Source organism: Lissotriton helveticus, chromosome 7 (assembly GCF_964261635.1).
Source record: "Lissotriton helveticus chromosome 7, aLisHel1.1, whole genome shotgun sequence".
Classification (NCBI taxonomy): domain Eukaryota; kingdom Metazoa; phylum Chordata; class Amphibia; order Caudata; family Salamandridae; genus Lissotriton; species Lissotriton helveticus.
The window spans coordinates 193,182,907-193,207,650 of record NC_136068.1 but is presented as its reverse complement, the minus strand read 5'-3'; the positions used below and the strand labels follow the sequence as shown (position 1 = coordinate 193,207,650).

General features: G+C 48.4%; 1 protein-coding gene across 1 annotated transcript in view; it reads left to right on the top strand.

Moving 5' to 3' along the window:
• Positions 1-24,744, top strand: part of LOC144768339 (embryonic polyadenylate-binding protein-like) — a 573,566-nt gene that overhangs the window by 19,613 nt on the left and 529,209 nt on the right. The window lies entirely within an intron of this gene.

The following is a 24,744-nucleotide window of genomic DNA, read 5'->3' as shown; positions in this document are numbered from 1 at the left end:
GTTCAGGAGCAATGGTTATTTGTAGAGTTTGAGCCATAGTGCGTGTGATTCTTCTCCAGTATGTCACTATAGGAGGGCATTCCCAAAGTGTGTGGAAAAGGGTCCCTAGTGCTCCGCATTTGCGCAGGCAGTGCGGATGGTCGGCTCTGTGTATTTTGTGAAGCAGAGTGCGCGTGTAGTAGACTCGATGCAGTATCTTAAATTGCACTAGTCTGAACCTCGCTGATATTCCGGCCTCCCTAGGGGATGCCAGTGCGGCATTCCAACTATTCTCATCTAACTCCCCAATCTCCTCCTCCCATGCCTCTTTTAATTTCTGTAATGGGTCTGGCAGGTTGTTTATTAATTTACGATAGGTGAGTGAAGTAGCCTTGCTTTCCATGTAATCTGTCAACAGTCGGTCCTCTAAGGGGGCCGACTCCGGGACCGTGATGCCGGGTTCTAGTGCTGCCAGCAATGCGTGTCGGATCTGTAAGTAACGGTAAGTCTCAGTTGCTCCCATGTCATATTGTTCCCTGAGTGTCGCAAATGGTACCACCTCCCCACCCACCCACAGGTCCCCAACCGCTGAGATCCCTATGGTGTCCCATTGGGCGAATCCCTTGCTATGCCGTAGGCTACCCAGGGCTTTGGAGTCCCACAACGGCGTCATGCGTGTGATCACCCCATCCCACTTCAGTCGTGCTTGGGCTTTATGCCACAGTGCCACCGTGTGCCTAGTGGGTCCTACCAGTTTCTTAAGCAGCCTTTTGTCATAGAGTGGGGCCAGCAGGGTGGCAGCTCCAAGTTGTTTCCTATCCGCTAATAGTGCAGGGTCATCCTGCGGACAATGTAACCACCGGTTAACCACCTTAAGATGAGCCGCCCAGTAGTAGAGTTCCAAGCTTGGGAGTGCTATCCCCCCACCGTACCAATCCCTGATCAATTTCAATTGTGCCACTCTTGCCGGTTTGGTCCCCCACAGTAGGCTTGATAGTAGATTAGAGACCTGCCTGAAGAACTGCACCGGGACTAACGCTGGTGTATTTTCTAGGACATAAAGGAAGCGGGGCAACGCCATCATCTTGAACAGCGCTGCTCTTCCTAAGAGCGTCAAGGGGAGGGTGGTCCAGTGGCGCACATCAGATTTCAATCGTTCGAGCAGCGGTTGAAGGTTCAGGTTACGGAAGGTACCATGGTCTCGCGTAACTTGGATCCCCAGATAGCGGAAGGAGACATCCGCCAACAACAACGGACAGCTGTCACCTAGGTCAGGTGCCGCACCATTGAGCATGTATAGTATCGATTTCGTCCAGTTTATAGTATAACCCGAAGTCTTCCCATGCTTTTCGCACAGCGCCAGCAGTGCCGGTACACTTAACGGCAAGTCCATCACATAGACCAGCATGTCATCCGCATACAGTGACACCCTGTCTTCCCAACCATCCCCCCATTGCACGCCTCTCAGCAATCGGGTAGTCCTAATGACCGTGGCCAAAGGTTCCAGGACCAAGGCAAAAAGTAGCGGCGAGAGCGGGCAGCCCTGCCTCGTACCCCTCCTCAGCGATATTTCTCTGGAGAGACGGCCATTAGCCAATACTCGCGCCACTGGGGCCTGGTAGAGCAATTTGATCCATGCTATAAATTTCGGGCCAAACCCCATATGTTCCAAGACCGCAAACAGGTAACTCCATTCAACCAGATCAAATGCCATCTTGGCGTCGAGCGAGAGGATCGCCGCCGGTTCCATCAACATTGGCGCACGTGCCATTACCCCATGCAGACGCCTCAAGTTCATCGCCGTGCTTCTATGAGGCATGAATCCTGATTGGTCAGGATGAATCAGATGCTCCAGATGCGGCAGCAGCCGATTGGCCAGCAATTTAGCCAAGATTTTAGTCTCGGCATTCAAGAGAGAAATCGGTCGGTATGAACCGCAACTCTCAGGCGGCTTGTCGGGTTTTGGAATTGTTACTATGGTCGCCGCTCGCTGGTCGGGCGGTAGTTGACCTCGTTCCAAACTGTCCTGCAACATATTGAGGAGGGGCGTAGAGAGCGTGTCTGACATTATCTTATACCACTCTATCGGTATTCCATTGGGACCCACAGCCTTCCCTGAGTGCAGGGCGGTTATAGCCGCTTGGAGCTCCCCAGAGGTCAAGTCCATCTCCAGTTCGTCCATGTCGGCCTGTGACAGAGTGCGGGTAGGTATCCCCTCGAGAGATGTCTCAGCCATCGCCGGGGTAACCTCTGCATCAGGTGTGTAAACCGTTTGGAAGTGGTCAGCCATTAGTTCAACTATTACAGAAGGGTTTGTTTGCAATAGACCCTCGCGATCCCTCAGTTGCAATATGGTCTTTTGCCCGCCTCTTTTCCTGTCCAGCCAGGCAAGGAGTCTGCCGGCCTTGTCGCCCACTTCGTATATTCTCTGTTTTGTGGCCGCTAAGTTATCTAACACTCTACTACGCAGATAATCGGTATGACGCTGTTGACACAAGTGTAGTGCATGTCGCGTGTCAGTGGTCGGATTAGTTGCATGGTTGGTGTTAGCTCTGTCCAGGTCGTTCTCTAGGACTACTAGTTCCTGCTTCTGTGCATGTTTATGACTAGCTATAATGGAAATGGCCTGCCCCCTAAGGACTGTTTTATATGCCTCCCATAGTGTGGTGGGAGAATCCACTGATCCCTCATTCTCGGCAAAGTATGCCGTAGTACCCTCCCTCAGTTTCTTGGTTATCAGAGGCACTTTAAGGTAGCCAGGGTAGATCGGGAATATGCGCGTTCTGGTCCGCTCGGGGTTGGATACGATTAGTGTCAATGGTGAGTGGTCTGAAACTCCCCTGGGCCTAATATGTACATCAGTAATAGTGAGGAGGCTGTGTCCCAGTGTTAGGAGATAGTCAATCCGCGACAGACTGTCATGGACCGCCGAATGAAATGTATATTGTCGAGCCTCCGGATGAAAGTGCCTCCAGAGGTCCACCAAACCCTGTGCTTCCAGGAAGCCATGCAGTCGGGAGGGCCCAGGGTCCTGCGTACGCACCGGAAATCTATCCCGTGAGTTATGTGCCACTGCATTAAAGTCCCCCCCCAATATCAGATCACCCTCAGGCAGTTCTAGCAGAAATTTCCCCAGAGCGGGGAGGGCAATCTCATGCAGTGCCGGTGGAATATAGACCGAGACTACATTCAGTGGCCTTCCCTCCCACTGACCATGCACTGCCGCAAATCGGCCCTGCGAGTCCGTTTTCGTGGATTGGACGATGAACCCCGAGGAGCGGTGCAGGAGGATTCCCGCACCTCGGGAACCCCTAGTGAACTCTGCATGGGCAACCATACTGTACCCCTTCCTGTCTAGGGCCCGAGTGGCCGTGCCCGTTAAATGTGTTTCCTGCAGTAGGACCAAGACTGGATGAAAGCGTCGTATACATTGCAGTACTAGCCCCCTCTTGACTTTGTCCCCCAAACCCCGTACATTCCATGACATGACCCCCAATTGTGGCACTCGTCTCACATCCGTGGCCCCCCTCCCAGTATCAACCTGAGACAGTTCCGCCATAGAGTACGTTCCTGTAGACACCCATGCTATGCTCTGATGGAGCCCGAACATGTAGCCTAAAACCTGCTAAGCGACACGCATATGCCATGTACTTCCAATCATTATCTGTGTGACCAACCTGAAAACGAAACACCTCCCCCCCCCCCCCCAACTCCCCCCCCCACCCTGCCCCCCTGCTCAACGGATCCAAAACTGCCCGCCCCCCCAACTCAGCAGAGTGCTTGGACCCTTCCCCAAACATAGTACTTGCACGCTGGGGTCAAGGACCCTCCGCAGTCAGCGACCCCCTTTGTCAGTTCCGGAGGTCCCTCGTCCAGTGTCCATGGCGGCACGCCCGGCCAGCAAAGCAGTTGAACTGTAAAAGCAGTCGTGTGGCATTTTTATTCTCTCGTATCTTCTGTTTCCGGAATATCGTGTAGAGGTGAACGGCGTTCAGGCTCTCCCCCAGACGCCTGGGAGTGCAGATGTGAATCATCGTCGCTGTGCATGGTCGTCCTGCTGGAACGGCGCGGACGGGTCACCGGCCTCCACCCCTCCAGCCATTCCAGCGCAGTGTCGGGTGAGTCAAAGAACCATGTCTTATTGTTCGCCACAATCCTAAGTTTAGCAGGAAAAATCATTGAATAGGGAATTTCTCTGGCTCTGAGTTCTTTCTTTACCTCAAAAAAGGTCCTACGTCTTCGTGCGACCTCCGCAGTATAGTCCGGGAAAAATGCAACCGTGGTGTTATGGATTCGGACCGGTGGGGAATTCCTAGCCGCTTGCAGGATCGCATCCCTGTCCCTGAAGTTGAAGAGGCGAGCTATTATCGGTCTAGGGGTAGCTCCCTGTTTGGGTCGGCCTCCGGGAACCCTGTGCGCTCTTTCTACTGTGAAGAAGGTAGAGAGTCCTTTCGGTCGCAAGTGTTGTTGGATGAGTTACTCCACATATAAATCCATAGCTCTCGTACCCTCCGACTCCGGAACCCCGATGATGCGAATGTTGTTCCGTCTGGAGCGCCCTTCTTGATCATCCAGCTTGTCGCGTAGGGCCTTGTTCTCCCTCGTGACCCTCTCCATGCTTGTTTGTAGTTCCGCGACGTCCTCCACTAGTGATTTGGTCACCACCTCCATAGACTGCACTTTCTCTGACATTTTATGGAAGTCCGCTCTGATGAGTGTGATCTCGGACGATATTGAACCCACCGTCATCTGAACTTGGGCAAGGGCCTTCATGACATCATCAATGGTCGCCTTCTTGGTGCCCGCCGTCTCCACCGTCTTGCCCGGTGGTGTCTTAGGATCCTGAGAGGAGGAGGAGGAGGCCCGGTCATAGGCAAATTTTTCCAGCCGGGCTTGCGCTGCTCCGCCCTTAGTACCCTTCCCAGCCATTCGGAGTGTATCCGTGACTCAGTGTCGATGAGTAGGCTGACCTTCTCCCTGTGCAGAGCCTCCGGCAGTGTGGGACAAGAGATGCGGCACTTCCGCGTTAGCTCCTGGGAATGTGTTGTGGCCGTGTTGCTATACTGTACCAGCCGGGCCTGTAGTATTATTTGTAGGTCCCGAGTGCGCACGCCCTGGGCCCCGCTGCACCACCCAAGCCACGGGCCTCCCGGTATAGTCAGCCAAGGCCGGTATCGCCCTCCAGTGTCTCGGTGGCAGACTCTATCAAAGGCACGAGCTATGTGTGCGCTCTAGCTCTAATGGAGATGGCTCTGTCCGGCCAGTCACTTTTTGTGCATCACGTGCTCCACCACCATGCCCCTCCGCTTTCAACTGGACACAGGGCCCCCCGGACCCAGGTATGTCCCCAGGAGCCAGCACGTGGCGATTGCGGCGTACCAAGCGCCGGTGAAGGATGGTGGCGTTGAAGGTCTCGTCGTCCGGCAGCACACCCCTCCCCCACAAGGATGTCCGTTCCGCAGGCAGTGGCTCCTCACTCCAGAGGCCGGCGGAGGATCGCAGCGGCCCGCGCCGCCTGGCGAGTCCGCAAGTCTTTGCACAGCGGGGCGGGCACCCAGGAAAGCGCCTCCGGCCCCGTCACTCTCTCGGGCGCAAGCGCTAGGACCACGCGCTCAGGGGAGCTACCTGTGGCAAAGGATCATCCAGCGCCGGGACCCGCAGCTTCACCTCCGCTACTCCTGAGAAGCCCAAACCGGCGCCGCAGCCGTCTCCCGGTCTCCTTCGGGTCCGTGCTCCCGTCTCTGAGCGGGCACTTCCTGCGGCGCTTCTCTCCCGAAGGCTGACTTCCGGTCCGCTCTGCACCGCAGGCGACTCCCCGGCTCCAACAGGCACCAGCGGCCCAACCTGGTCGCACGTAGGACCGACTGCCACACCGTCGGATTTGAAAACAGCTGGACACCGCTTGCGCCGCCCGGTCCTGGGTTTTGGCACCTTCCCGGAATTGTCAATTTGCAGGCGGATAAGTGGTCGGATATTCAGGGAGGCCGCTTCAGCTACGGAGCTCGCCTTTTACACCGCCGCCATCGTTGGCTGCTGGCCACGCCCCCTCAGGATACCTTTTTACTGCAAGTGTTCGGTCTAGCCTAACCCCATCTCAAACATGCCATACATTGCATCGTTACACACACACACCAATCGTGATATTCATACTTGGGGATCATTGCCTGGATCACAGTGATAGTCACTAGGCGCAGTGCCCCACAAGCACTAAACGTATTGAAGAGTTGTGCCAGTCCAGGAGCCAGCTGTGTACTAAAAGCCTTATCAAATTCAGTACCACAGCCATATGGCCCAGGAGCCTTACCTGGTTGCAAACGTTGAATAGCCACCAGGACAATGATTGTTTATTCTTCAAGATAACGTGAGTTTGCGTTTGAACAGCTATGTTTCCTGATCAAGCATGAAGAAATTACGCTGTGATCCTAAAAGCTGATGTTACTGTTTTGTAGCTGTTAACCAGTGTGAATGGGAAAAGAATTGGGCTTTGAGTGCTTCCTGACTGCTCTGGCAAAAGGCAATCCGCTTTCGATGAAAAGACTCTTCAAACAGCGAATGATCTGAGTCCACTTCAGGTATTGGACGGACGTTGGTGTTGAGCGAATAATAATTAATTTTGCCTCACTAACCCTTTCATTACTGACTTCTCTCAACAATTTACGTAGTAATGTAATCTAACTAGATCGGTTGGAGGTGAGCCACAAAGAGTGACACGTAGCTGTAGGTGATGCGTGATATAAATATAATGATTTATTGGTACACATTCCAAAAATATGTGTATTATTGTCGCCCACAGAAATTTATTGTGAAAGAATCGCTTATTAGAGAGAGAATTGGATTGACTAAATTATTATGTCAAGTAATATTGTCCTGAGGAAGATCTCATTCAATTTTGGAGCTTCCATAAGAGATTGAAACGCGTTGGCTGCACAGTGGATTGATCTCAAGCCTTGTGAATATATACGAATCCATCATTTTTACATTAAAAGAATAGGGTGTCACATGGACACTATAAGGACACCTCCATAGGGAACAACCGTAATTCAGTTGCGAACTGTTTCCATCGTCAAACATTGTGGTGTTAATATACGTTGTTTGGAAATGTCTTCTGTTTTTCAGTCATTGTATATATATTCACTTGTGGTTCTGCATGATTTATGTAGAATGTATTTGTTGTTGCAACATAATTTTCGAGACTAATCTGGGGATTGTGCCTTGCTTTTTTAAAAATTTTTATATAATTTTTTTTATTAAAACAAGGCATCAAATATACTGAGCACAGTACAGAAGAATCGGGGGGAAAGGGGATCAAGGTACATGCATGCATTGTCAATGAAATCACGGGGATGGGGGCAGATCAAACACAATCTCTAGGTGGCACACAGATCTCCCCTATATTTGTTCCAAAGCCCCCAAACTGATGCCAATTTTTCGAGGTTGGCCTCTCGCTATTTAAACAGTCTTTCCAACTCTCAAGGGTAGGAGGCCGCTCGGATCCTCACTGCTGTGCAATATTCCCTTTTGCTATCATGAAACCTAGTGTGGTCCATTGTGTTTGTGCGCAATTAAGGTCAGTAGGCTCCTATATATTAAGGAGGTATCTCCTAGCTTCTGGCAGCATGGCAACCCCCAATACCTCCTGCATAGTGTTATGGATCTTACTCCAGTACTCGGTAATATATCGACACTCCCAAAGGATATGGAGAAATTTACCCACAAGACCACCCTTCCGTCTACACAATCCTACTTCCAACAGTCCCATCCGGACAAGGCCGGGGCCTGTAACATAAACCCTGTGTAGTATTTTTAGCTGAACAAGCCGCAATCGCGCTGGGATCGCAACCACTTTTGGAGAGGACACAGACGATTGCCAGTCCTCCTCCTCCAATTCTATCCATCTCGCGTCCATTTATCCCTCAACTCCCTAACTAGATCCGCCCTCTGATTACTTAATTTCTTATAGATCAGGGAGATTGTTTTCTCGGGGAGGTGACCATCTAAAATTCTATCCTCAAGAGGTGAGGCTTCAGGCAGGTCCGCCTCCTCAGGCAGGGCCGTCTGCAATGAGTGTCGGACTTGCTCATTGCGAAAGTACTCGGTTCCCATCAGTTCAAATTTGATCTGTAGTTCTTCGAATGTTTTAATCTTCCCCTTACCCCAGATGTCTTTAACAGTTGAGATCCCTATCAGATCACACGTATAAAATCCTCTCGTATTCCAAAGTTTACCCGGACGTTCCGAATCAAACAGTGGGGTAGCTAGCGTCAACCTGTCCCTCCATCCCAAAGAGCACGTGGCATCGTGCCAGATCCTCACCGCATGTTTAGTAGGCCCTGTTAAGTTCAGCTTCGTAGGTTTAGAGTACAGCGCCCTTTTGTAACTACCTCCTGGGAGGAGCCACATATCCATCGCATATCCAGGATCAGCCACGGGCCCATATGTTCCCTGGTTGATTGCAGCCAGCTGAGAAGCCCAGTATCTTTTGATGTCTGGGCAATGCCTCCATCATACCATGGAAGCGTTAGTTTAGCCAAGGCAATACGGGGTCTGCCCTCCCATAATAAACTACGCTGCAACCCTTCCACCTCACGGAAATAGCTGGCACAACATCCAGGGTATTCTGAAGGGCGTAGAGGAAACTGGGCAAAGACATCATTTTAAAGAGAGCTGCTCGCCCCAATAATGAGGGGAAGTCCCTTCCAAATAGCAATGTCACTCCTAAGCCTCTGCAAAGGAGAAAGGAGATTTTTAGCATACCATACCGCTGGATCCAGCGAGATGAAAATACCCAGATATTTGAAACCGCCCGTGTTTACCTGGACAGGACAATTACGCGGAGGAACCGGGGTCTCCCCCCCTGAGAACAAACAAGAGAGACTTCCCCCCAGTTGATGGAAAGCCCAGAATTTCTTCCAAAGGAGGCAAAAACATCACAGACCACAATGAGGGACTTCCTAGGCGAAGTCAGAGTAGAATATCATCCGCATACAAGGAGATCCGGTCCTCCCAATCGGGGGACCACCGAATGCCTCGAATTGATGGCTCCCAGCGAATCCAAGCCTCCAGGGGTTCCAGGGCCAGCGAGAAGAGAAGGGACAACCCTGCCGAGTACCCCGACCAAGAAGAAAGGACGCCAAGACACGATTATTAACCACTATCTGCGCAAGCGGTTCAGTATATAATAAACGCACCAAGCGAATAAAATTGGGGCCAAATCCAAACTTAGCCAGAACTGCCCACAAATATGGCCACTCTACGGTATCAAAAGCCGTTGTTGCATCGAGCGAGGCGATTATGGCCGGTTCCTGTAGGGTGTGAGCCCTGGCAATCACCCCATGTAACCTACGTAGATTCAGGGCCGCATTTCTGTGTGGAATATATCCCGATTGAACTGGGTGTATCAGTCCGCTAATCACTTTAATCAGCCTATTCGAGAGAAGCTTGGCAAGTATTTTGGGCTCTGCGTTCAATAAAGAAATAGGCCTATAAGAGGCGCAATTAGTCTTTGGTTTGCCATCCTTATGAATTACCACCACCGACGCAACTCTCTGATCATAAGGCAGTATCCCCCTCTCCCGGGCCTCAACAAAAATTTCTTTTTGGTAAGGAGCCAGCTTATCCAGCCTAAGCTTATATAATTCAATGGGGAGCCCATTGGGTCCCAGTGCCTTACCCGAGCTCAAGGAGCGAATAGCCTGGGCTATTTCGTCAGTTGTCAGGGCACTATCTATGAAATCACGGTCCTCCTTAGACAAGCACGGGAGCTGTATAATCTCGGAGCAGCACATGAGTCCTCCTCCGGCTGATCCGAGATCGAGGTATACACAGTTTGAAAATATGTTGCGAAGCTATCGACAATACTCTGGGGATCAGTATGCAGCGCTCCCTCAGCTGTCACAAGTTCTGGGACAACACGCTCCGCCTTATTCGTCTGTCCAGCCAAGCAACAAGTTTCCCTGCTTTTATCACCGAGGTCGTAGAACCTACCCTGCTGCTCCCTACAGAGCGCCCTGGCATTATCAGTGAGCAGAGATTTATAATCCTGCTGCTTCAGAGCCAGAATATGTAGTTTAGCCCGAGTTACCTCCCCCTCCAGTTCTCCTTCCAAGCAACGAATCTCGGCCTCCACCTCAACAACATCCTTATTCATATCCTTTTTTTGTTCCAGCTATTAATGATAGGGCCTGACCCCCGATAACTGTTTTAAAGGCTTCCTAGAGAAACACAGAGGAGGACACCGATCCTTCATTCTCCGGAAAATAATGGTCTAAAGCCTTAATGAGGTCTTTACGAAGTCTGGGGTTACGCATATACCAGGGGTTAATAGGGGCTACTCGACCCGCCAATCCCGAGGCGACACAATACCGGAACCAGAGCGGGGAATGGTCAGAGATACCCCTGGCCAGGTGAACCGCCTCAGTTATGTACGATGCATGGGCCGCAGGCACCAAACAATAATCTAGGCGGGAAAGACTGGCCAGAGTGAAAAGTGTACTGCCTCTGGTCCAGGTGGAGCAGTCTCCAGCCATCCACTAAACCCATTGCCTCGAGAAAATCGGGCAGCCATCGCTGGGCTCGCCCTGTATCCCGCTGGGGATGCCTATCCATAAGTCCAGAAACCACCGCATTGAAGTCTCCCCCCTAAGATCAAGAGCCCTATCGGCAGGTCCAACAGGAGTTTTCCCAAGTCGACAAAAGTAGTGGCCTGCATACCCAGGGGGGACATACGCCGACAAGAGGGTTAGGATATGTCCCTCCCAACGACCCGTCACACCAACATATCTGCCTCTGTCGTCCTCTAACGTGGAGTCAATCACCAATGGGAGCGCCTTCCGAATCAGGATACCCACCACCCTGGACCCCGTTGTGAATCCTGCATGGGCCACTAATCTGTACCCCATTCTATGCATCGCCTTACATGAATTACCCACTAAATGTGTTTCCTGGAGCAGGACCACATCCGGAGCATGACGTTTAAGATACTAATGAACCACACTGTGTTTAATTTTATCCCCCAACCCATTCACATTCCAACTCAAAACCTTCAATTCCCTAACCCCCATCATCATACTTAAAAAGAAAGCGAAAATCCTCTGTCTGTTGCAAGGTAGCCAAACATAATGTAGTGATGCCATAAAACACAATTTTTTTTTAACAAATTACCAATACTATACGACCACACAGAAAAGAAAAACTACCCAAAAACAATCCATCCCACCTCCCCCCCCGCCCCCCTGCTCTCGGCGTCCGCCAACCCCCATTTCGCAGTGTGCCTGTCGCCCCACTATCTAACTATAGATCAGCGGAGGATGTCATAGCCCCTGCCCTTGCACCATATACAGTACGCAATTTGGAGGTGCAGCCGCAAAGCAATGTCTCGTACGCGAGCCTCCTCCCCACAGGTCCCCACCGCTCACACAAGTTTAATACTTATCATTCCTATTCCTGCGCATCATGTCCCTCTTCATCTCCTCCACTCCGGGGCTCCCCCCGAGGGGAGAGACTCTCCAGCCAATTTCTGGTTTATCAAAAAACCGAACCTTTCCCCAGTTCTCAACTCGCAGCTTAGCTGGAAACAGCATAGCATATTTCAGACCCCTATCTCTAAGCCGCTTCTTCACTCCGAGAAAGATCTGCCGCTGCCTTTGGACCGTCTGAGTAAAGTCCGGAAAAAAGTTAAGGGTGGAGTTCTCATATTTCAGGGGGCCCCCAGATCTGGAGGCCTGCAGAATAGTGTCACGATCTCTAAAGTTGAGCACCCTTGCAATCCTAGGTCGCGGTGGGACCCCGGGCCTCGGTCTTCCTCCCGGGACTCTATGCGCACATTCTATTGTAAAGAAGTTTCCCAGCCCTTTCGGTTTCAAATGGTTGAGGACAATGTCTTCCACAAAGAGGTCCGGGGACAAACCTTTGGCCTTCTCCGTGACCCCAATTATGTGCACATTATTCCTCCGGATCCGCCCTTTTGTATTCATCGAGCTTGCGTTGCGCTTAGGCACCTGAAGCTTTGAGATCCCGCACATCCTTCTGCAGCTGCGACACATCATCAGTCAAGCTCGCAGTTTTGATATCCAGCGACTTGACATTCTCACTAGTTTTAGTGAGGTCAGCCCAGATCAAATTGACCTCGATGGTTAAAGTGTCCAATTTATGGTCTAGCGACTCAATCTGATGCCCCAGGGAAGTCTTGAGGCCGTTTATGGCTGCCATCACATCTTGCAGTGTAGGCTCCAACGCTGAGTCAGTGGATTCTCTACTCCCCTCCAATGTCCATTCCGATCCGGAAGGAGAGCCCCTGGGCAGCGTATAGCGGTCAAGCTTATTGAATTATACAGAGCGGGAACCCTTAGTCGACCTGGAAGGTTGCCTCTCCCCCTCAGTCCGTGACGCCATCGTGGGTCCACACGCGGAGGGCCCAGTCCCACCAGTATCGCAGACACAACAATAGGTCTGGAGGAGAGTATGACCCCACCACGGGTCCGAGCCCACTAGCCCCCCAGTGCGGGAATCTGCATATAAACTACGCTCACTCGAACAATCAGGCAAGTACTGCAGGCCCTCGAGCGGCCATCCAAGTTGTGGTCTAACCCTACCTCCCATGGAGGCACTGGCGTCAGGAAGAGAAGTGTGCACATATGCTAGTGTGCGGGACACAGTTAGCCAGGGGGGTGGGGGAACCAACAACACTTGTTCTGAACCGGTGAAGCAAGTACCTTGAGGCCGCAAAACACAGTGTCAACAGGACGCCAACAGCCCTAGTCCAGGGGGCTCTGCACAGAAATCAAAGCTGTATGTCCAGGCAACGGTCCCCCTTGCCTATACATCGCTCCGCTGACAGTCCCGATAGCGTCTCCGCCTGTCAGTTGGTTTGGTGAAGGGGTCATTCAAAACAACGGCATGCAGTAGATAACCACGCTCCACCTTAGCTCCCGCAGCCGCAATACTTGGCACACATCGCTCTCCAAGGGCCGGCCGGCAACAGGATGCACAGGAAACAGCACCCTCCGGTAACACAGTCCCCCACACGGCTCAGAAAGAGTCGAGACCGACCCGGGGGTGCCGCCACTCCGAAACTGGTGTCCGGGTGAGCTGCGGCGCCAGAGGTCGCCGACGATACCTGCACCGCCGCTGCTGTGCCCCCGCGGGTTCCGCCGCCGTCCGATACAGCTGAAGCTGCATTCGAGTAGTCCTCCGCCTCACTGACAGGCAGGGTACCTCACAAGGGCGCCCCAGAAGCCGCCACGGCTCCGCCGGTCAATCCGCCTAACCAGGGCAAGGTCGGTGACTTCTGGTCCTCTTGCCCGACGTTGTTGCACTTGGGGCAGGCTGTTGCGCCCAAGCGAGTCCACGGCTCCGCTACCGGCAGAGGCCCAAACCTCAGATGCCCACAACTCCGGCCCTCCACCACTGCAGGAGTCCGGAGCAGGATCGGCACGCACCGCTATTCCTCCGCCAGTCAAATCACCCGACGGTGTCCCAGGATACTAACCGGATGTTAAGGGCGAGGTACGGGTTACCCGGAGCTACTGGCCTACGCGGCCATCTTGAATGAGCGCGTAGCTCCTCCTCGGTGCCTTGCGTTTTTGAGTTTGTTTTTGCAATTGATTTGCTGCAGCAGGTTAATAAAATTTCCCATGTTGCAGGAAAAAGAATAAGATTTAATCTGTGGCGAGCTAGGGTGCTCTTGCTTGGAAATGTTCTAACTTAAAATGCGACTTTAATAATAAAGATGATTTTAAATGGCCTATTAGTTAAATGTGAACAGGTAACCAGTGTTGGTTAGTAGGAGAGATGGGCCTTACAAACCGTGTCTTTAGGTGTTTTTCACTGCCAAGGCATGTAAAACTTAAGTACACAGCCTACTTTTTTTTTTTTAATACAGTGCACCCTGCCCTAGGAGCCTTTAGTGCCTACCTCATGGGTGACTATAATTTTCTCTATGTTCGAAACTGAAACTTTTCGTGCACATTTTTCTCTGTCACAATCTTGTGCAACTAAGTGATAGTTGGGTATCATGTGAAGCAGAGTGACGAAGCTTCCCCCTTCCAGGAAGCGTTTTGGATTTTTCTCCATTTTTCATAACTAGTGCAATGGCGGTGATCATCACCCGATCAAAAAGGGCAACTAGGGATGGTGTGATAAGCCTAGCGAAGTCTCTGATAGCAAGTACAGACGAGCCGCCTGCAAAGCGCACGGGGGTAGGAGCCGCACAAAGGCCCAAACCCAGATCCAAATATCAAGCAATTAGGTTTCCCGATAAGCGGGCTTTAGAACCTAATAATGGACTGGCTGTAAATTGTATTCCGGATGGTGATAACCGCACAGTAGTGGAGGCTAGGGATGGCCCTGAGCTACGGACATGATTGGAGACTATGATGACTACTCTTATTCGACCCCTTTTATGTAAGCTAGAGGCAGTGGAAGAAAGACTGTCGCTTCTTCAGAACTTTAATAGCGCATTAACTAATACTGGGACATGTAGATGTTCATGTGTTGCTGGTGGGGGATCAGAAGTTACTAATGCGCAAGCCCCATTACCTGCCAAGGAGATGGAGAGGAGGGTAAATGGGGATAATGAACAGGTCACAGTGGAACATGTTGGGGCTAATAGTAGCCAACGTGCATGTCCTGAAGCATCGAGACGAAACCCAAGTACTATTAAGGGCGGGTCAAGGGAATATGGGACAGGGACCCCAGGTAATCCCCCAATACAGCCAGTGGATACCGCAAGGTTAGGAAGGGGAGGCTTCTGGTGGGTGAGATCACCTGGTGCCTATTTATTCTAGCGCTGTTCTGCCCCTTTGTAGTTTTGTTGAAGCGCTACACTGCGAGTGACAGCAGTGAATCCCCAGAGAGGAGCGGGTCTCCTCTGGGTAGAGGAGAGGGTCCCAGAGAGCAGGGGCTCTGTCCTGGGGCTGTCTCCGAGGGAATTTGTACCCTGGCGCTTCCGGCTGTGTCTGTTTTGTTCCTCGGCACATCAGGTGGTAGAGGGCCAGTGACAACCACGTGCTGTCCACACCCACTGACCGGACCAGAGCGGAGGACTACAAGCGATCCTTGCACCCGGACGCCATGCCTCCAGCTGTGTAAAGACGTCCCTGTCACCCTACAACCATTTCTGGGTAGGGAGAGTGAATGGAGACTACACAAGCGCATGTAGGAAGGGACTGACAAATGGCGCAATGAAATGTTTACTTTGAATTGGTCATGCGTTGGAGGCAGTGGTCGAAGTGGGGAAAACAAGCGCAGCTGCAGAGCAGGGCGAGCACGAACGGCCGGTCTGAGTGAGCGCAACAGCGTGGTGAATGCTCAAGGGGGGCAGGCAGGAGTGAGCGCAGCAGCGCGGTGAATGCGCTATTTAGACAAAATGGCGTTGGACTGTCCACAGTCCCACGGACACGTGCATTTTGTCTGCTACTGACAGATGGCGAGAGCAGCCATCTTCGTCCATGCAGACGTGTGCATGCAAGCGTTGCGGAGAATTGATTCCAAAAGGTCTTCTCTGGCGAGAGCAGCGCATGCGCTGTTTTCGTCAGGTGATACCTAAAAATAAGTATTTAGTCCCCAAAAGTGTTGTAACCCCAGGCAAGTCTACAGTTTTTTTTTTAAGGGACTTTGCTGAAGGATGAAAATTCAGCAATAGGCACGTTGATTGCTGACCCTTATGTAGAATAAGTTTAGACACGCCTGACACAGCTGCAATCCTGGTGGGGTGGAGCGAGGTTCTGCACAGAAAGTTGAAGTTACTTGTGTTGGACACAAAAATTGCACAGTCTACAATGCATCTTTTATATTGCGATACATGCACACAGAAATATTTCTCCGCAGGATGATCCAAGCAGATTTGTTACCCGACAGTCACTATTCAGCCACTTAAGTGGTAAAATGAATAACTGCAATGAACCCCCCCTCCTCCCCTTCTTAATAACTTCTCTCTGACATCAGCAAAAATAGAGAGGTTTGATATGCAGGCCAGACATGGAAGTACCATGGAATGGATATGGAATTGATACAGCCTGGTGTTGGAGGTCACATGTTGTATTAGTTGCACTTCGACTTCTTGTGTAGAATCTTGACACATGTATTGAGGAAATTGTTCGCTTTGAATCCTGTCTGTGGCAAGAAATGAGTTAAAGCATAATATGCTTACCTCTAGTCCTAAGGCAGAATTTAAATACAAAGGGTCTCCTGAAATAAGGAGCAGATTAAGGGAGTGCCTTGCCCTGTGACCTTCTTTGCAAGGAGCAATGTATACCAGCCTGCGCCGAAATGCACTAGTATTTCCCAATAAAGTTCAATATAGTCCACAGAGACGACATATTTTTGTTTCTGGAAAACTCGCAACAATAAATAATAAAAACTCTGAAAAGCACTCCTTGAATAAAGTTACACTTGCTCCGCAACAATTATCATTTGCTGCTGTGTGATTAATAACGAGAGGCCCTGGTGAAGCAGGCTGGCCTGAATATGCAAAGCTTTCCCATCTTTTATTTTCTGCAGGTATGTATAACACAAACTCGGGCTAAACGCATTGTGCTTTACACTAGCACCAATTACATTACACAATCGCAGGATGTTGAGCCAACGCCGGGATTGGAGCCAGACTCCCCAGTTCGAAAGTTGGAAGCACTGGCTATATTGGTAATTTCTCTTGCTGATCAAGAGGCTAAAAATGACCAGCCTGGAATGAGGCAATTAAATAACAAGGGAAAACTTGATAGCCAGTAGCCTGAAGGAGGGAGCATAATTACAGCAATACCAGACAATCTACTTGGCTAGAGAAACAAAAAGAACAATCTCATTTAATAGGCTGCGTGACACATCCGCTTAGAAGTGAACATCGTTTTTTAGGTCTTGCTTCGCAGCGCGCATGCGCTGCAAGGCAAAAAGACCTTTTCCCGTCGCTTTGTCTTTTCAGCCAAGCACATGCATGCGTTCCATTGCCATCAATAGCAACGCGTGCATGTCCGGCGATTCACTCGCTGGCGCGCGCACCACCATCTGGCAGCAATTATCGCTCCCGCGAGTGAATCGTGCCTGCCCCCTCCTCTCCCCCCCCCCCCCTCCTGTGCCTCCCTCTCCCCCCCCCCCACAATCCGCGAGTGTTTGTGCTTGTTTCATACAGTGTGTGCATGGTAATCAGGCAGTTGTCAGTTTAAAGTGTGTTTGGTGACCAATGCTGTCGAGGAGTCTTAGTTATAGAGCTATGGCACATTATATTCTGGGACATGTATTTGCACTTTCCTCAGTCGTGGATTGGCTGTTAACCAGTTCGGACGGCTGTAATAAATGCCTCAAGTAAGTCATATAGTGATGTACAACAGCGCTAAGTTCATATGATCTCATTCTGTACTGTCGATTGTCAATAAAGGAAAATGTCTTTCTAAAGCAGTATTATGTCTTCCGGCAACAACTAACTCCCAAGTAAACAAATGCTAGTACTCACAGCCATTTAACACGTTGCAAATTCAAGACTAAAAGTACAACAAATGGAAAAGATCAAATGGCCCGATAAATTATTCACGCACTAAATTCGAAATTTGAGAGCTCGGAGCCTAAGCCTTCACCGGGTTCCGCACCGCCTAACCAAGCCTCGTGAAATCAGAAGAGCGCAGTTTCAACTACCTTACCTCATTTATTCAGTAGTAAGGCTTTTGAGCCTGCAACTCTGTATCTCTTGCTACCTTCCACTGCTTCAGAATTGAATACTGGCGCCACTGTTCCTAAGTAACCCGTTTGTGCACTCCATTGCGTAAAGATTCCAAGCTCCTCCCGCTCAGATGGGTCGTGCCCGCGTACAAACCTGGAACACCGGTGAAGGCAATTTGCAAGTTTACTATAAAGTTAGCACAAACCACGACAACCAAAAGTAAACTACTGTTTAAATACTGAACTAGAGCATTGGCGTTCCTTTCCCGTATAATGTTAGGTCAACAAATTAAAACCTTTCGATTCATTTTTGCATTTATGTAAACAAATGATTTCACTTTTTATTTGATGATTAAACTAACATTTCACTGTGTTGGAAAAGAACATTATTTACACCTACTTCATATTAAAGACAATTGAATATATCATGGCCGCCACGTTTAAAAATGCTATGGGTTCGCGCAGTTTTAGTCCTACTTCTGTTACACTTTTTTGCTACTGACTAACTTCCTGTTTGGTTCAGTAATTTACAACACTGTGGGTACTCCAAATGAGTTTCTTTATGTTTTTCTGTCCAAAAAAAAAAGGTACCAGGAGGCTCATTATTTGTTTTAATCATCAGATTAAATTTTTTTATTTTTCAAAAGCCCAACACTTGCAGATTTACATCATCATATCATCCATCACTGCCAGCATATTAAAACTGGATGCCAGCATATTAAAACGGGAAAGTGGGAGATTTTGAAAAAAAATCGGGGAATGTATTTTCTCATTGTAATTTATTGTATTGCAGTATAGAGCGCCCACTACACCTATGTGGGGGCACCATGTAGGGTGTCTGGTTGGAAGGATGTTGTTTTTGTTTGAAGCATATGTGAGAAGTGTTTCCATGGCGTGTGTAATGACCACCAAGATGCGATTATCGTGCTGTGTGACTCAGCGCATAGATGTGTATTGGATAATGAAGTGGAAGAGACAGACGGACAGGTTTATGGTTTTCCATATGCCCATAGATGCTTATAAATCAGAACCTGCACTTTGTGGATCCATTTTAATACAAGTATGCACAGCAGCGGCAAAAGGTTATATACCAGCCATATGGGCACAAAGTACTATAATCCCAATTTTCAATCCAGCATTAGCAATGCAATAGTTATTGCATTTATGCGAGATTAAGCTATTGGCATTGTAAATGACAATGCGTTTTATTTAGGTTTAAAAAAACAAAACCTAAATAAAAGGCATTGTCATTTACAATGCCAATAGCTTAAACTCTCATAAATGCAAGACCTATTGCATTGCAAATGCTTGTTTTATAATGCGGCAATGCACAGACATAGCAGATACTTCACGCTCTCTGCTGAGTCTAGACAGCGTTTCTTGAGTTTGTTAGTTATGTGTGCGCAACCTGATAGTCCCTGTGCACGGCAGAGTAGAGAAGACTGTACTTTTCAGGAAACCTAGCCTATAGGTGTGAAAAAGGAAGTTTTGGACCTGGTAAAAGGTTTATTTTGCCAGATGGAAATGGCAGTTTAAAACCGCGCCACAGGTTGCCGTGCCAGGCCTGAGACCGGTTTTAAAATGCTACTTTAGTAAGTGTCTCAGTGAGCGCTGCTGCCCCCTAGTATTTGCAGGCCCTGGAACATGTATCACTTATTATGGCCTTGAGTAAATTAAATGTGCCAATTGGGTGTAGGCCTATTTAACTATGTTTAAAGGAGAGCGCACAGCAATCCCATTACTACTGGATAGAACAGGGGTGTGGAATTTGTAAAATCTTCTGGCCCAAGGGGCAAAATGCCACCGAGATCTACATGTCCTGTAGTCCACTTTTCCCACCTACTCCCATTCCTACCTCAATTATAAGGGCTTACAGACAAACCTATATATTTGTATTAAAGTCAATAAACCATTAAATGCTTTGTAGTAATGCATTGTTAAAGAAAAACTTGAAAAGTAATATTATCCCTTTTATCCAAACGTATAGAAATACAATAAAGTATGGGAACTGTGATGCTGCACAAAAAGGGGGCAGTGTCAGCGAGTCTGTGGCCGAAGTCAAAGCAGTGGCTAAGAACACAAAATATTTTATAACTATTTTTTGGTCTTTCACCTTCAGGTGACTACATGTATAATAATGGACAGCTTTAATGAAAATTAAATGCAAGTTATGTTAATTAGTAGGAAATGCACTATCGGACATTATGAAACCTCACCGAGAGCCACAGAATGAAATCCTGGTTAGTGCAGTGGAGAATAGTGATTTGTGCATGTTTAGGGCTACAACGTCCCAGTCTGGTCTATGACAAAGCACTGGGAACATTCAAATAATTTTTTTAAACTTGCATTATTCAGAATATAAGATAGGATGCTACAAAATGCTTGAGTTTAAGTGGAAAAAAGGGCTTTCAAAATATAGATTTTTGTAATACCTAGCTTGTGCATAGTGCTAACTGTTTGGATTATACTATTGAGTGACAACTGTTCTCTGGTTGTTTATGCCCTTTTGTTTTTAAAACTGTGTAAAACGAGGAGAGTGAAAAGAGTTAAAACTAACGTGATCTTGTTAGTCGGGCACAAACCAGCTTCGTAGTATGTCTGCAGTAATTTCTGGCAAACAGAAAAGGCAAACAAAAATATGACAACAAAAAGAGAGATAGGGAGAGTTATGGAACACTCTTATTCCCCGGTTAAGTCTATCAAACAAGAAAAGAGTGTCCTATGGTATTCAAAAGGCCACAAAAAGGAGCAACAGAAAAAAGGAAACTGGCCTCACTTAGGTCAGTTAGGAAAGCCCTCACTCTTGCTTCATGCTTCAGCATCGGGCCCCACTAAAGAGGCAGAGTGCCTCTTTAGTGTGCTTCGACGCCAGGTCTACTGCGGAGCGGGTTTTCTTGTGAGTTCAGGCGTGCAGTGAGGATAAATTAAATGGTGGTGAGGGATTAAAAATGTCTTCAGTGTATCCCCAAAAAGTTTTTATTTGATTACTGGGACATAGATTTAAAAGTTAGTATAGGAAATTAGTCCACAATTAGTTGTGTGGTTGTTTCCAAAATTATTTACTGTCCGTCAACATGTTTCTGCCTTCAAAACGGTGTTAACTTACCAGGCATTCGTCAGGACTAATAAAGTGTACTAAACCCTGGCGGTATGAGCGCGCTAAGGCCCACCCTGACCTAGGGACGTGACTAGTGAAAAAAAGGGTGACAAAAAAGTGCAAAAAAGGAAGAGGAATTTCTTCCCATTTACTCCTGGTTTAGGAGGCTTACCAAATTAGGTTTCAGCACCTGTGGAGAGAAACGGACATAGACCTACACATAGGACAGGACAAACCATTAGTAATTGGTCCTATTCGCATAGGTAAATCCATGGTGCTCCATTGTTGTGGGTAGACAGTGGGCGGCGCTTTAACAGTATGTTTAACACCAACCTCTGTCCCTGGGCAGATAAACACTATTTTAAGGTAGTGTCGTGGGCTACAAGTGAACTAGTGAAAAGTGGTAGCCGTGGATTAAAAGGGAAGCGTGTGTTCCTTGTCCGGATCAATGGACCAAGGGTCTGTGATCCTGTGCTCAGAAAATTAAAATTTACTGAGGGTGCCTGGCGTTGAGGGCATAAGTGAGCAATCGGCTTCGGGTGTATCACATCCTGGCGGCAGCATCGCTAAGCTAAGTAACATTCTGCCTATTCCTGACTCCACTATGTTTCTTTTCCCTCGCTAAGGGTGTGCCAATTACGCTACCACCCCCCTCCCGTGACCCATGGTGTACACTGATTACACCGAACAAGTGAGACATTTTAATTTTTAATTTTCTGAGCACCGGATCACAGACCCTTGGTCCATTGATCCTGACAAGGAACACGCGCTTCCCTTTTAATCGACGGCTACCGCTTTTCACTAGTTCACTTGTAGCCCACGACACTCCCTTAAAATAGTGTTTATCTGCCCAGGGACAAGGTTGGTGTTAAACATACTGTTAAAGCGCCGCCCACTGTCCACCCACAACAATGGAGCACCATGGATTTACCTATGCGAATAGGACCAATTACTAATTGTTTGTCCTGTCCTATGTGTATGTCTATGTCTGTTTCTCTCCACAGGTGCAGAAACCTAATTTGGTAAGCCTCGTAAACCAGGAGTAAATGGGAAGAAATTCCTCTTCCTTTTTTTCACTTTTTTGTCAACCTTTTTTTCACTATTCACGTCCCTAGGTCAGGGTGGGCCTTAGCGCGCTCATACCGCCAGGATTTAGTACACTTTATTAGTCCTGACGAATGCCTGGTAAAATAACACTGTTTTGAAGGCAGAAACATGTTGACTGACAGTAAATAGTTTTGGAAACAACAACACAGCTAATTGTGGACTAATTTCCTATACTAACTTTTAAATCTATGTCCCTGTAATCCAATAATAAAAGTTTTTTTTGATACACTGAAGACATTTTTAATCCCTCACCACCATTTAATTTATTCTCACTGCACGCCTGAACTCACAAGAAAACCCGCTCCGCAGTAGACCTGGCGTCGAAGCACACTAAAGAGGCACTCGGCCTCTTTAGTGGGGCCCGATGATGAAGCATGTCACCACCAGGTTGGTGAGTGAGGGCTTTCCTAACTGACCTAAGTGAGGCCAGTTTACTTTTTTCTGTTGCTCCTTTTTGTGGCCTTTTGAATACCATATGGCACTCTTTTCTTGTTTGATAAACGGATAAGGCAAACAAAAATATTAGATTGTGCACTGGCAATGCACCCGGTTGTCCTGCAAGTTCAGTGTTATCATTTGATGATCACTGGTGCTTCAGTTTGCTGAGCTCCTTCCTGTCTAGATTAAGGAAAGAGAACCAGAGGGGCGCGATACGGAGCTATAAGGGACAGCGTGGTAACTAATTGTTTCCTAACAATATATTGTGAGACAGTAAAGGAGCATAACAACTTCTTTTCTAAAATGAATAAGAAGATTTTTCACACAAAAACCAATCTTAAAGCAGCCTAGAATTTAGAGATATGGATGTTGGCTCTGGTTTTGATCAGGTCGAAAATCCTAGGGGGAGTTTTAACCCACCAGTGTGTCGTTGTGGGAGCTAATAAATAAAGGCCTGAGGCGAGTTGAATAAAACGCCTCCCTGCATTGCAAACTGGCCAGTAGTAGCCGGAATTGCAGTTTGGCCATTGCGCATGCGTGGGGCCTTCCCTTTGATGAAAACTGAGACAGCGAGGCCCTGCGGCCTTGCTCCCGTTCTCCCCCTCCATGTAATGAAGCGGGGCGGCAAGCCGCCTTACTGGTAGGATAGACTCTCCATGAAGCAAGCGCAGGACTCACGCTGAAGCTGTGGTAATCATGCAGAGTGAACGCAGTAATGATAAGCTGACTCCAGGGTTAAATCAGGAACAACTACACACTCTTAAACGGTGTTCGAATAAACTGTCAAAAATAATAATAAACTGAGTTATGAATAGTATATCAGAACACACAATACTGGTAAAACACAACCGTAATTAATCCATCTTCATAAGGTACTATCCAAGGATAGTACTTAACTGGTTGCGAAGCAGCAAAGAAAGAGCAACCTGTAATGCTATTGGAAGGTTATATAGGGCTGTGGCTCTATGGTTATACATGTGACTGTAATGGGTTGATGGATAATGTAGGGTTAAAAAAAAGGTTTAATCAGCTTGCCTACTAAAAATGGAGTAAAGAAAAAGGAAGCATAAGCGGACCCCACGGTCCTGACCTAGAATAGAAATTTGCCTAGCCCTAGGAGAAGGTAAGTTTCAATTCTATTAAGGAGGCGGCGGCGAGGATTATGCTAAATCTTCCTTCGCCTAATTCCAAAATGATCAAACAGCAGCTTGTCAAAACATGTACAAAAACTACATTTCCCATAGAACTAGGGAAAAAGAAAACCGTCTTTTGGCAGTCCTTCTACAATGTCCATGCCTTCATGCAATAAGATGCTGTGTCCTTTCCTGCACTTTCTCTTTCTTCGCTGGAGGAGCTCTCCCACGGTTAAGCATTTTGTTTCACACCATCATTGCCTGAAAGAAACGACCCAAACACTTTTTGAATAACACCATATTGGGTATAAGAAGCAAATTTTGCAACCTAATTACGCATGTAAGCACCAGAGATGAAGATTGATAAGACAACAAGCAATCAATATGAGGAGACTACACAATTCAATCCCATTACCTCTTTACGACCGATAAAAGGATTACTTGCGTCAGTACGGGGCCGGATAGCAACCAAAAAAAAAGCTTGCAGGAAGGGATAAGCCTCACCTCTGCGTCCTTCATAGAATTGAAACTTACCTTCTCGTAGGCTAGGCCCATTTCTATTCTATGTCGGGACCGGAGGCGAGGATTATGCTCCTTTAAAGCTTATCAATGACCACCTGGGCCACATTCAGCAGGGGTTTAAAATAGAACCTTTTAAAGGTAGAGTCTGATGACCAATCCGCTGCCTTCATAAGGTCTTCTAACTGAGCACCTAAGCTGAACGCTTTCGAGGCCATCGCCCCCCCGTGCTGAATATGCACCAAATGCTCTTGTATTAATGCCCGCCTCCTGCATTATCCACCGAACCCAACGGGCTATAGTGGGAGATGAAACCGACTTAAACGGCTTCTTGAGGGCTATCAGGAGTTGTCTTTTGCCTAGAGGGCGGACTTCCTCCAGAGCTTCCTCATAGGCTTTCAGGCATTGTACCACACAAAGCTTCGGTGACTCCTCAAAAGCAGGATAAGCGATTGTACGGGTATTGGACTTAGTGCGTCTACTTGCCGTAAATGTTTCTACCTCTGGGGCGAAAACCCTCGCTGTAATATCTAAAGTCCTGACATCTGATACTCTCCTGCATGACACCAAAATTAGCAACATTGCTAATTTTGCTGACAATTCCTTTCTAGAAAGAAAACTGTTCGGTTGCCAGGATAACAGTAAATTTAAAACCTGATTATGATCCCAGAGGACTGAATAGTGGGGTTCTGGAGGTAAAGAGAATCCGATACCTCTGAGAAGCTTACAAACGAAAGGATGTTCCCCCCCAGCGGGGCCCCATCCACCGGAGCATGACCCGCTGAAATGACTGAATGGACCGTGTTCACAGACCTATACACCAAG